This window comes from Papio anubis, chromosome 4 (genome assembly GCF_008728515.1).
Source record: "Papio anubis isolate 15944 chromosome 4, Panubis1.0, whole genome shotgun sequence".
Classification (NCBI taxonomy): Eukaryota; Metazoa; Chordata; class Mammalia; order Primates; family Cercopithecidae; genus Papio; species Papio anubis.
Window position 1 is genome coordinate 135,822,638 of NC_044979.1, and position 12,407 is coordinate 135,835,044.

Sequence of the window (12,407 nt, forward strand, 5' to 3'; positions counted from 1 at the left end):
GTCAACATGGTGAAATCCCATCTCTACTAAAAATACAAAAATTAGCTGGCTGTGGTGGCAGGCACCTGTAATCCCAGCTACTCAGGAGACTGAGGCATGAGAATCGCTTGAACTCAGGGGGCAGAGGTTGCAGTGAGCCAAGATGGCACCACTGCACTCCAGCCGGGGTGACAGATCGAGATTCCGTCTCAAAAAAAGAAAACGGCCTGGCGCCATGGCTCATGCCTGTAATTCCAACACTTTGGGAGGCCAAGGCAGGCAGATCACCTGAGGTCAGGAGTTCAAGACCAGCCTGGCCAATGTGGTGAAACCTTGTCTCTACTAAAAATACAAAAATTAGCTGGGTGTGGTGGCACATGCAATCCTAGCTACTTGGGAGGCTGAGGCAGGAGAATCGCTTGAACCTGGGAGGCGGAGGTTGCAGTGAGCCGATTGTGCCATTGCACTCCAGCCTGAGCAACAAGAGCAAGACTCTTTCTCAAAAAAAAAAAAAAGAAAGAAAAGAAAAGAAAACAAAAAACAACCTATTGGTAACTGCTACTTATCAGAGTGTATAGTCAGGACAACTGGAATCTATGCTCCCAAGTTGTAACCCTCAAGCTTGGCCCAAATAAACTCTCTCCTTGTGTAAGTTTGTCCTCATTTCTTCCTTTTAGGTTGACACTCCCTCTCTTGCATCACATGGTTTCAGATATCTGTTGACTGGACAGGAGTGGTCCAGGAACTCCCTAGTCAACCACTGACAGAAATATTGAGCCCAGTTGTCGGAGGTGTTCGAACAAGAACAGCTCCATCTTGAATAGGGGCTGGGTAAAACGAGGCTGAGACCTACTGGGCTGCATTCCCAGGAGGTTAGGCATTCTAAGTCACAGGAGGAGAATGGAGGGCATCACAAGATACAGGTCACAAAGACCTTGCTGATAAGACAGGTTGCAGTAAAGAAACCAGCCAAAACCCACCAAAACCAAAATGGTGACAAAAGTGACCTTTGGTCGTCCTCACTGCTCATTATGCACTAATTAGAATGCATTGGTGGCTGGGCGCGGTGGCTCACACCTGTAATCCCAGCACTTTGGGAGGCCAAGGCAGGGGGATCACCTGAGGTCAGGAGTTCGACACCAGCCTGGCCAACATGGTGAAACTCCATCTCTACTAAAAATACACAAATTAGCCGGGCGTGGTGGCTCATGCCTGTAATCCCAGCTACTCGGGAGGCTGAGGTAGGAGAATTGCTTGAACCTGGGAGGTGGAGGTTGGAGTGAGCCGAGATTGCACCACTGCACTCCAACCTGGGCAAAACTCTATCTCAAAAATAAATAAATAAATAAATAAATAATTAAAAAGGACAAGAAATGATTTTGGCACTGCTTTTTATTAAAAGGGAAACCTTACCAAGGACTTTCTTACCCTCCCTATCTGCCCAAATAATTTCTTTTTAACTCCTGTATCACCAGCGCTTTGGCAGGCCAAGCCTGGAATACTGCTTGAGCCCAGGAGTTCAAGACCAGCCTGAGCAATGTACGCAGATCTTGTTTCTACAAAAAATTTAAAAATTAGCTGGGTGTGGTGGTGTACACCTGTGGTTCCAGCTACTCAGGAGTCAGGAGATCACTTGAGCCAAGGAGTTCAAGGCAACAGTGAGCTATGATTGTGCCACTGCACTCAAGCCTGGGCAACAGAGCAAGACCCTCTTTCTCAAAAAAAAAATAATAATAATAATTTATAACAGTGTTTACCTTGGCGGGAGGGAGCATAAGAGAGCCTTCTGGGAGTCCCAATAATGTTCTGTGTTCTGGTGGAGATGCTGGTTACATGGATTTATTCTGTTTTTTAAAACTTAGGGAGTTTGTGTGATGTGTACACTTTTCTGGATGTTGTAACCCAAGGAAGTAACTTAACAACCAATTAAAATAAAAATAGTAGGAATCAGAATGCTAAAAGAACACAACATTGTGGGTAGCAGGGGAAGGTAGTTTTGTAGAAAAACTAAAAAGAACTTTTAAAAATAAAAATGGGCCAGGCACAGGGGCTCATGCCTGTAATCCCACCACTTTGGGAGGCCAAGGTGGGTGGACCACCTGCGGTCAGGAGTTTGAGGCCAGCCTGACCAACATGGGAAACGCTGTCTCTACTAAACACAGAAAATAAGTGGGGTGTGGTGGTACATGCCTGTAATCCCGGCTACCTGGGAGGCTGAGGCAGGAGAATCGCTTGAACCTGGGAGGCAGAGGTTGCAGTGAGCCAAGATTGCACCATTGCACTGTGGCCTGGGCAACACGAGCAAAACTCTATCTCAAAATAAATAAATAAATAAATAAATAAATGAAATAAAAATAATAAAAATGGTGATGAAGGACTGGCACACTGGCTCACGTCTGCAATCCCAGCACCTTGGGAGATCGAGGCTGGTAGGTCGCTTGAACTCAGGAGTTTGAGACCAGTCTGGGCAACATGGTGAAACCCTGTCTCTACCAAAAATACAGAAAATTAACCGGGCATGGTGGTGTGTGCCTGTGGTCCCAGCTACTTAGGAGGCTGAGGTGGGAGGATCGCTTGAGCCCCGGAGACAGAGGTTGCAGTGAGTCAAGATCATGTCACAGCACTCTAGCCTGGGTGACAGAATGAGACTCAATCTCAAAAAATAAAAACATAAATAATAAATAACAAATAAGGCCGGGCGCGGTGGCTCAAGCCTGTAATCCCAGCACTTTGGGAGGCCGAGACGGGCGGATCACGAGGTCAGGAGATCGAGACCATCCTGGCTAACACGGTGAAACCTTGTCTCTACTAAAAAGTACAAAAAACTAGCCAGGCGAGGTGGCGGGCGCCTGTAGTCCCAGCTACTCGGGAGGCTGAGGCAGGAGAATGGCGTAGACCCGGGAGGCCGAGCTTGCAGTGAGCTGAGATCCGGCCACTGCACTCCAGCCTGGGCGACAGAGCGAGACTCCGTCTCAAAAAAAAAATAAATAAATAAAAAGAATAAATAACAAATAAAAGCATAAAAAAAACATGAGGGAGCGGAGAAGGAGTTGAAAAACTATTGCTCACTTATCTCTCACACATTCTTCCTAAAAGAACTGTAGGCCGGATGCAGTGGCTCACGCCTTTCATCCCAGCACTTTGGGAGGCTGAGGTGGGCGGATCATGAGGTCAGGCATTTGAGACCAGCTTGACCAACATGATGAAACCCCGTCTCTACTAAAAATACAAAAATTAGCCAGGCATGGTGGTGCACACCTGTAATCCCAGCTACTTGGGATGAGGCAGAAATTTAAAAATAGTAAGTACTGCATTTATTCACTCCAAGAAAAGTAAAAACTAAGTGGCAAGGCAAGGGTTAAAAGGGAAAAAAAAAAAAAAAACCCACGTTTTCCTCTGCCTAGCAAGCTCACTTCAAGGACAGTTATAAGGCTGTCGGAATAGCCAAGGCCAAAGGAACAGGCTCCAGACAGCGCCCCCTTCCAGACCAAGGTTGAAGGAAGAAAAGAGGAAGACAGATTATTTTACTGTTACTCCTTTCCCAGGCTTCTTAAGCATGATTATGTTTTACAAATGTCTATATTTAGCGAGTTCTTGTTTTTCTTTCAACGCAGCTACAAGGTCACTAGCTATGCAAGGTCACAAGTTACGTGATGCTACAGATTACATGACCTGTCAATGTATGATTAACTGCTTTTGTTTTGCTTCTGTAAGGCCACTTATAAAAACCCCGCTCTTTGTTTAACGCTCAATTTTTTGGATGTGAGTCCACAGAGCTGGTGCGTACCTAAAATAAACAACAATCCTCCTGTACTCCGTATTGGTCCCTCCGTTCCTCAGTTTACCACAACAGGGAGGCTGAAGCAGGAGAATCCCTTGAACCCAGGAGGCGGAGGTTGCAGTGAGTCGAAATTGCGCCACCGCACTCCAGCCTGGGCAATAGAGCAAGACTCCGTCTCAAAAAACAAAAAACAAAACAAAACAAAAGAACTGTAGGCTAGTATGCTCAGTACCGTAGGTGGGAAGGAACATAAGGGAGGTTTCCAAGGGTCCAGGTAATGTTCTGTGTCCTGATTGAGATGCTGGTTAATGGGTTTATTCCTGCCTAAGAATTGTAGGCAGGGCCAGGTGTGATGGCTCTCACCTGTAATCCCAGCTCTTTGGGAGGCTGAGGCGGGCAGATCACCTGAGGTCGGAAGTTCGAAACCAGTTTGGCCAACATGGTGAAACCCCGTGTCTACTAAAGACACAAAAATTAACTGGGCATGGTGGCAGGAGCCTGTAATCCCAGCTACTTGAGAGGCTGAGGCAGGACGATCACTTGAACTCGGGAGGGGGAGGTTGCAGTGAGCCAAGATTGCGCCACTATGCTCCAGCCTAGGCAACAGAGTCAGACTACTTCTAAAAAAAAAAATAATTGTAGGCAGGTACGCTCACTACCTGGGTAACCATGTAACCACATCATTTGTACATGCCTCAGCATCATGCATTATACTCAGGTAACAAACTGCACATGCATCTCCTGAATCTAAAATAAAAGTTGAAATTTGTATTAGTCCACTTCCATACTGCTATGAAGAAATACCTGAGACTGGGCAATTTATCAAGAAAAAGACATTTAATGGGACTCACAGTTCTGCATGGCTGGGGAGGCCTCACAATCATGGTGGAAGGCAAAGGAGGAGCAAAGGCATGTCTTACATGGTGGCAGACAGGAGAGTGTGTGCAGGGTAACTGCCCTTTATAAAACCATCAGATCTTGTGAGACTTATTCACTGAACAGCATGGGAAAAACCTGCCCCCATGATTCAATTACCTCCCATTGGGTCCCTCCCATGACACGTGGGGATTATGGGAGGTACAATTCAAGATGAGATTTGAGATTTGGGTGGGGACACAGCCAAACCATATCAAAATTATTTTTTAAAAGTAAAATAATTTTTAAAAATTGTATTTCAGGCCAGGCACGGTGGCTCACACCTGTAATCCAAGCACTTCGGGAGGCCAAAGTGGGCAGATCACCCCAGGGCAGGAGTTCGAAGCCAGCCTGACCAACATAGGGAAACCCCCTCTCTACCAAAAATACAAAAATTAGCCGGGCGTGGTGGCATGTGCCTCTAATCCCAGCTACTCAGGAGACTGAGGCAGGAGAATCACTTGAACCCAGGAGGTAGAGGTTGTGGTGAGCCGAGATCACGCCACTGCACTCCGGCCTGGGTGACAGAGCAAGATTCCATCTCAAAAAAAAAAAAAAAAAAAAAAAGTGATATAGGTTTAATAGGATTCTATCAGGAGAAAGAAAGAACTGGACTCACTGCAGCCTCCAACTCCTGGCCTCAAGTGATCCTTCCACCTCAGCCTCCCAAAGTGCTGAGATTACAGATGTGAGCCACTGAGCCCGACCTACAATTCTTCTAGAAAGGATTTGTGACAGATAAATAATCTCAGGTTTCTATGAATACATTTATTTTTGTTATTGAAGGATGACTAAGTTGGGTATAGAGTCTGTGGTCCAGTATTATTTCCCCATGGAATTTGTATGTTATTCTATTGTCTTCTGTAGTTACTGTTTCTGTCATCGTCAGTCTTATGGGCAGGTAAACAGCATTTGTTTTCACTCTGGTAGCACTAAACATTTTTCTTTTTGTCTTTGTTCTGCTTTTTTTTTTTTTTCCAAGACACGGTCTCACTCTGTCACACAGGCTGGAGTGCAGCGGCACAATCCTAGCTCACTGCAACCTTCACCTCCCAGGTTCAAGCGATTCTTGTACTTCAGCCTATCAAGAAGCTGGGACTGTAGGTGTGTGCCACCACACCTGGCTAATTTTTGTATTTTCAGTAGAGGCGGGGTTGTTCTGTATTTTCATCATGATGGTTCTAAATATAGACAGGCTGGGCACAGTGGCTCATGACTGTAATCCCAGCATGTTGTGAGGCTGAGGCAGGAAGATCACTCCAGGTCAGGAGTTTGAGACCAGCCTAGGCAACAGGGTGAAACTTCACCTCTACGAAAAATCAGAAAATTAGCCTGGCATGTTGCGCGCCTGTAGTCCCAGCTACTTGGGAGGCTGAGGTGGGAGGATTGCTTGAGCCTGGTAAATCAAGGCTGCAGTGAGCCATGATCACGCCACTGCACTCAGCCTGACAAAGCAAGACCCTTCCTAAAAAAAAAAAAAAAAAATTTAGCAACAATTTAAATTAATTATGAATAAGTAAAAATGAGATGTATTTCTTTTAGAAGGGGTGATCTTAAAAAAATTAAGCACATGAAGCCAGGTGTGGTGGCTCACACCTGTAATTTCAGAGCTTTGGGAAGCTGAGGCAGGAGAATTGCTTAAGGCCAGGAGTTCGAGACCAGCCCAGGCAAAATAGCAGGATCCTGCCTCCACAAAATGAAAACATTAGCTGGGTGTGGTGGTGTGCAGCTGTAATCCCAGTGACTCAAGAGGCTGAGGCGGGAGAATTGCTTGAACCTGGGAGGTGGAGGTTGCAGTAAGCTGAGATCGCACCTCTGCACTCCAGACTGGGCAACAGAGTGAGACCCTGTCTCAAAAAAGAAAAAAGAAAATCTATGAATCCATGTATGACCTGGAAGCTTCCCTCAAAATCCTTCCTTCAAGTTGTCCCACCTTTCCAGAAAGAACCAATGTACACATTACATGTATTGATTGATGTTTCCCTATAACTTATGTCCCTGTAAAACATATAAAATGTGTAAAATCAAGCTGTAACCAACCCACTTTGGGTATATGTTCTCAGAACCTCCTGGGATTGTGTCATGGGCCTTGGTCACTCATATTTGGCTCAGAATAAACCTTTTTATTTTTATTTTTATGTATTTATTTGAGACAGGATCTCACTCTGTCACCCAGGCTGGAGTGCAGTGGTGCCATCTCATCTCACTGCAACCTCCACCTCCAGAGTTCCAGCTATCCTTCCACCTCGGCCTCCGAGTAGCTGGGACTATAGGTATGTGCCACCACGCCTGGCTAATTTTTTTTCTGTAGAGACAAGATCTCATTATGTTGCTCATGCTAGTCTCAAACTCCTGGATTCAAGTGATCCTCCCACCTTGGCCTCCCAAAGTATTGGGATTACAGCAGTGAGCCACCATGCCCAATTTCAGAGACAGAGATATATATACATACATATATATATCTGAATATATATATATCTGAACATATACATATATATATCTGAGAATAGATATATATATCTGGATGGAATCTTGTTCTGTTGCCCAGGCTGGAGTGCAGTGGTGTGATCTCGGCTCACTGTAATCTCTGCCTCCCAGGTTCAAGTGATTCTCTTGCCTCAGCCTCCCGAGTAGCTGGGATTACAGGCATGTGTCACCACGCCCAGCTAATTTTTTTATTTTTAGTAGAGACGAGATTTCACCATGTTGGCCAGGCTGGTCTCGAACTCCTGACCTCGTGATCTGCCTGCCTCCACCTCCCAAAGTGCTGGGATTACAGGCATGAGCCACCACCATACCGGGCTAATTTCAGATTTTTTTAGGTAACAGCCATATTATACCAATAAAACACCAACATTTCAGCACATTAAAACAGCATGAATAGTGAAAATTGGTATCACAATTGTTATTCCCATTTTATAGACAAAGAACAGAGATTAAGCAACTTGCTGGAGGTCACACAGTAGCAGTAAGTGGCTTGGCTGGGATTTGAAGACAGGTAGTTTGAAATGCAAGCCCACAGGCTTCACCGCTGCAACAAAGGCTTCTCGGAGAAAGTGTTATCTGAGTTGGGACTTTGAGAGCCACCCCAGGGCTCAAGGGAACTGGTGAAGCCTGGAATATCCACTCTGGGGAGGGGCTTAGGGAACAAATTATTAATATTTATTTATTTATTTTTGAGACAGTCTCGCTCTGTTGCCTAGGCTGGAGTGCAATGGCGTGATCTTGACTCACTGCAACCTCCACCTCCTGGGTTCAAGTGATTCTCCTGCCTCAGCCTCCCAAGTAGCTGGGATTACAGGCACCTGCCACCACACCCGGCTAGTTTTTGTATTTTTAGTGGAGATGAGGTTTCACCATGTTGGCCAGGCTGGTCTTGAACTCCTGACCTCATGTGATCTGCCTGCCTCGGCCTCCCAAAGTGTTGGGATTACAGGCATGAGCCATGGCGCCTGGCCAGGGAACAAATTATTAATAGGACCAAAGCTCATGAGGATAATCTCAGGAGAGGCTGACATTTAACTGTGCCATGGAAGCAGTCACAATGTATACAGAACTTTCTGGGATTGGCCTCAATCCTCTGCATCCCAGGTGGAGGTGGGCTATATGCTGGAGACCAAAAGAAGGGGGAAGTCCCTATAGAGGGTCTAGGAGTGTGGCCCAAAACACTGGCCCCAGCTGCTGGCTGGGGAGAAAGGGGGATTAAGCCAGGAAGGAGGGGATGACCTGTGATTGATCCCAGCGCTGAGAAAGCCCCAGCCTCCCTAGAAAGTCTACTTTTTAGTTTTTTAGATGGATTCTTGCTCTGTCACCCAGGCTGGAGTGCAGTGATGCGATCTCGGCTCACTGCCACCTCCATCTCCCAGAATCAAGCGATTCTCCTGCCTCAGCCTTCTGAGTAGCTGGGACTACAGTTGTACATCACCGAGCCTAGCTAATTTTTGTATTTTTATCAGAGATGGGGTTTTGCCATGTTGCCCAGGCTGGTCTTAAACTCCTGGCCTCAAGTGTTAAACCAGCCTCAGCCTCCCAAAGTGCTGGGATTACAGGCATGAGCCACCACGCACAGCCCTCCTTTTTTCAAAAAAAAAAAAAAAAAAAAAAAGAGAAATTTTTTTTAGTTTGTTTTTTTTTTTGAGATGGAGTCTTGCTCTGTCACTCAGGCTGGAGTGCAGTGGCGCAATCTCAGCTCACTGCAAGCTCCGCCTCCAGGGTTCATGCCATTCTCCTGCCTCAGCCTCCCCAGCAGCTGGGACAACAGGCGAATGCCACTACGCCTGGCTACTTTTTTTTTTATTTTTAGTAGAGACGGTGTTTCACTGTGTTAGCCAGGATGGTCTCCATCTCCTGACCTCGTGATCTGCTCGCCTCCACCTCCCAAAGTGCTGGGATTACAGGCATGAGCCACTGCGCCCTGGCCTATTATGATGTTTTTTAATGGGATCTCATTCTGTGGCCCAAGCTGGAGTGCAGTGGTGTGATCATGGCTCACTATAGCCTCAACACCCTGGCTCAAGTGATTCTCCCACCTCAGTCTCTCCCAAGTAGCTGGGTCCACAGGCATGTGCAACCATACCTGACTAATTTTTATTTTTTGTAGAGGTGGGGTCTTACTATGTTGCCCAGGCTAGTCTCCATCTCCTGGGATCAAGCAACATTCCCGCCTTGGCTTCCCAAAATGCTGGAATTACAAGTGTGAGCCACCATGCCCCGATTTTTACTTTATTAATGACAAACTGCACCCCTTCTCCCACGTGTAAGGTCCTGTGCGACGTAAACCCCTTAACATGGCTCCTGTCCTTCAAGATCTCACCCTGAAGTGACTTTGGACTGGGACACTTTAGAAGTAAAAAAAACGTAAGGCCATTCAGGAATAAATATTAACGTTTCCCTTTTCCCCCCCCCTCCCCCCGCCGAGACAGAGTCTCGCTCTATCACCCAGGCTGGAGTACAGTGGCGCAATCTCGGCTCACTGCAAGCTCCGCCTCCCGGGTTCAAGTGATTCTCCTGCCTCAGCCTCCTGAGTAGCTGGGGTTACAGGCGCCCGCCACCACGCCCAGCTAATTTTTTGTATTTTTAGTAGAGATGGGGTTTCACTGTGTTAGCCAGGATGGTCCTCATCTCCTGACCTCGTGATCCAACCGCCTCGGCCTCCCAAAGTCCTGGGATTACAGGCGTGAGCCACCGCGCCCAGCCTTTTTTTTTTTTTTTTTTTTTTTTTTGAGACAGAGTTTCGCTCTTGTTGCCCAGGCTGGAATGCAATGGTGCAATCTCAGCTCACAGCAACCTCTACCTCGCAGTTTCACGTGATTCTCCCGCCTCAGCCTCCCAGGTAACTGGGATTACAGGCATGCACTACCACACCCAGCTAATTTTTCCACCCACCTCAGCCTCCCAAAGTGCTGGGATTACAGGAGTGAGCCACTGCGCCCAGCCCTTAATGTTTCCCTTTAGTCAAATGCAATTTGATGCATTTTAAGAATAGTGGAGTAGCCGGGTGCAGTGGCTCACACTTGTAATCCCAGCACTTTGGGAGGCCGAGGCGGGTGGATCACCTGAGGTCGGGAGTTTGAGTCTAGCCTGACCAACATGGTGAAACCCCATCTCTCCTAAAAAAACAAAATTAGCCATGCATGGTGATCAGTGCCTGTAGTCCCAGCTACACGGGAGGCTGAGGCAGAAGAACTGCTTGAACCTGGGAGGCAGAGGTTGCAATGAGCCAAGATGGCACCACTGCACTCCAGCCTGGGCTGGTGTGAGACTCCATCTCAAAAGAAAAAAAAAAAGTTGGCCGGGCGCGGTGGCTCAAGCCTGTAATCCCAGCACTTTGGGAGGCCGAGATGGGCGGATCACGAGGTCAGGAGATCGAGACCATCCTGGCTAACACGGTGAAACCCCGTCTCTACTAAGAAATACAAAAAATAGCCGGGCGAGGTGGCAGCGCCTGTAGTCCCAGCTACTCGGGAGGCTGAGGCCGGAGAATGGCGTGAACCCGGGAGGCGGAGCTTGCAGTGAGCTGAGATCCGGCCACTGCACTCCAGCCTGGGCGACAGCGCGAGACTCCGTCTCAAAAAAAAAAAAAAAAAAAAAGTCAAAAAAGAGTAATGGAGTGGCCAGGCACGGTGGCTCACGCCTGTAATCCCAGCACTTTGGGAGGCCGAGGTGGGCAAATCACCTGAGGCCAGAAGTTCAAGACCAGACTGGGAAACACATCGAAACCCCATCTTTACCAAAAATACAAAAATTAGCCAGGCATGGTAACGCACACTTGTAATCCCACCTACGCAGTGGCTGAGGCAGGAAAATGGCTTGAATGCTGGAGGCAGAGGCTGCAGTGAGCTGAGATCACGCAGTCTAGCCTGGGCGACAGAACGAGACCTTGTCTCAAAAAAATAAAATAAAATAAAAATGAGTAATGGAGTGGCTGGGTGCATGGTTCCCATCTGTAATCCTGTAATCCCACTACTTTGGGAGGCCAAGGAGGGAGAATAACTTGAAGTCAGGAGTTCAAGACCAGCCTGGGCAACATGGCAAGACCCATCTCTACCAACAAAAAGAAAAAGTAAGTCAAATAAGAGTAATAGAGTAATGGGGGCAGGAGTATGGAGCAGGGGTCCAAGTTTAAACTGTGCAAGGAGAAGAAATCATTGGAGCCATGTGCTTAGGTCAAAGCTACGTGACTTTGGGCAAGTCTCTCTCTGGGCGATTCCACAGCTGTTAAACAGGTTTGGAAATAATTATCTACAGGTAAAACACGCATAATGGTGCCAGACACCTTGGCAGGTCCCCAATATATATTGTGTGCCAGGAATTTTACAAATATTTACTAATTTGAATCTTTACAACACTGAAGAGGTGGTTGACATTATCCCTTTATATAGATGAGAAAACGGACATGTTAAAGCAGTTAAGCAACATCCTTGAGGTCACTCAGCCAGTAAGAGGTTCACTGAGCCTAGGTTCAATCTAGGTCTATCAGGCAGCAAAGTGTTTTATTACTTGGGAAGCAAAAGGCACAGAAAAATGAATAAGTGAGTTCAACACCATTAATTCATGAATTGATAGTGCTCTGTCAATCTTAATATTGCTATGAAGGGGAAGATACTCAAATATAAAAGTTGGCAGGGCACAGTGGCTCATGCTTGTAATCCCAGCGCTTTAGGAGGCAGAGGCAGGAGGACTACTTCAAAGCCAGCAGATCGAGACAAACCTGGGCAACATAGTGAGACTCTGTCTCTACAAATAAATGTTTTACAAAGCAAATTAGAGCCGGGAACAGTGGCTCATGCCTGCAATCTCAGCACTTTGGGAGGTCAAGGCGGGTGGATCACTTGAGGTCAAGAGTTCAAGATCAGCCTGGGCAACATGGTGAAACCCTGTCTCTACTAAAAATACAAAAATTAGGCCAGGCGCGGTGGCTCAAGCCTGTAATCCCAGCACTTTGGGAGGCCGAGACGGGCGGATCACGAGGTCAGGGGATAGAGACCATCCTGGCTAACACGGTGAAACCCCGTCTCTACTAAAAAATACAAAAAAAAACTAGCCGGGCGAGGTGGCGGGCGCCTGTAGTCCCAGCTACTCGGGAGGCTGAGGCAGGAGAATGGCGTGAACCCGGGAGGCAGAGCTTGAAGTGAGCCGAGATCCGGCCACTGCACTCCAGCCTGGGCGACAGAGCAAGACTCCGTCTCAAAAAAAAAAAAAAAAAAAAAATTAGCCAAGTGTGGTGGTGCAC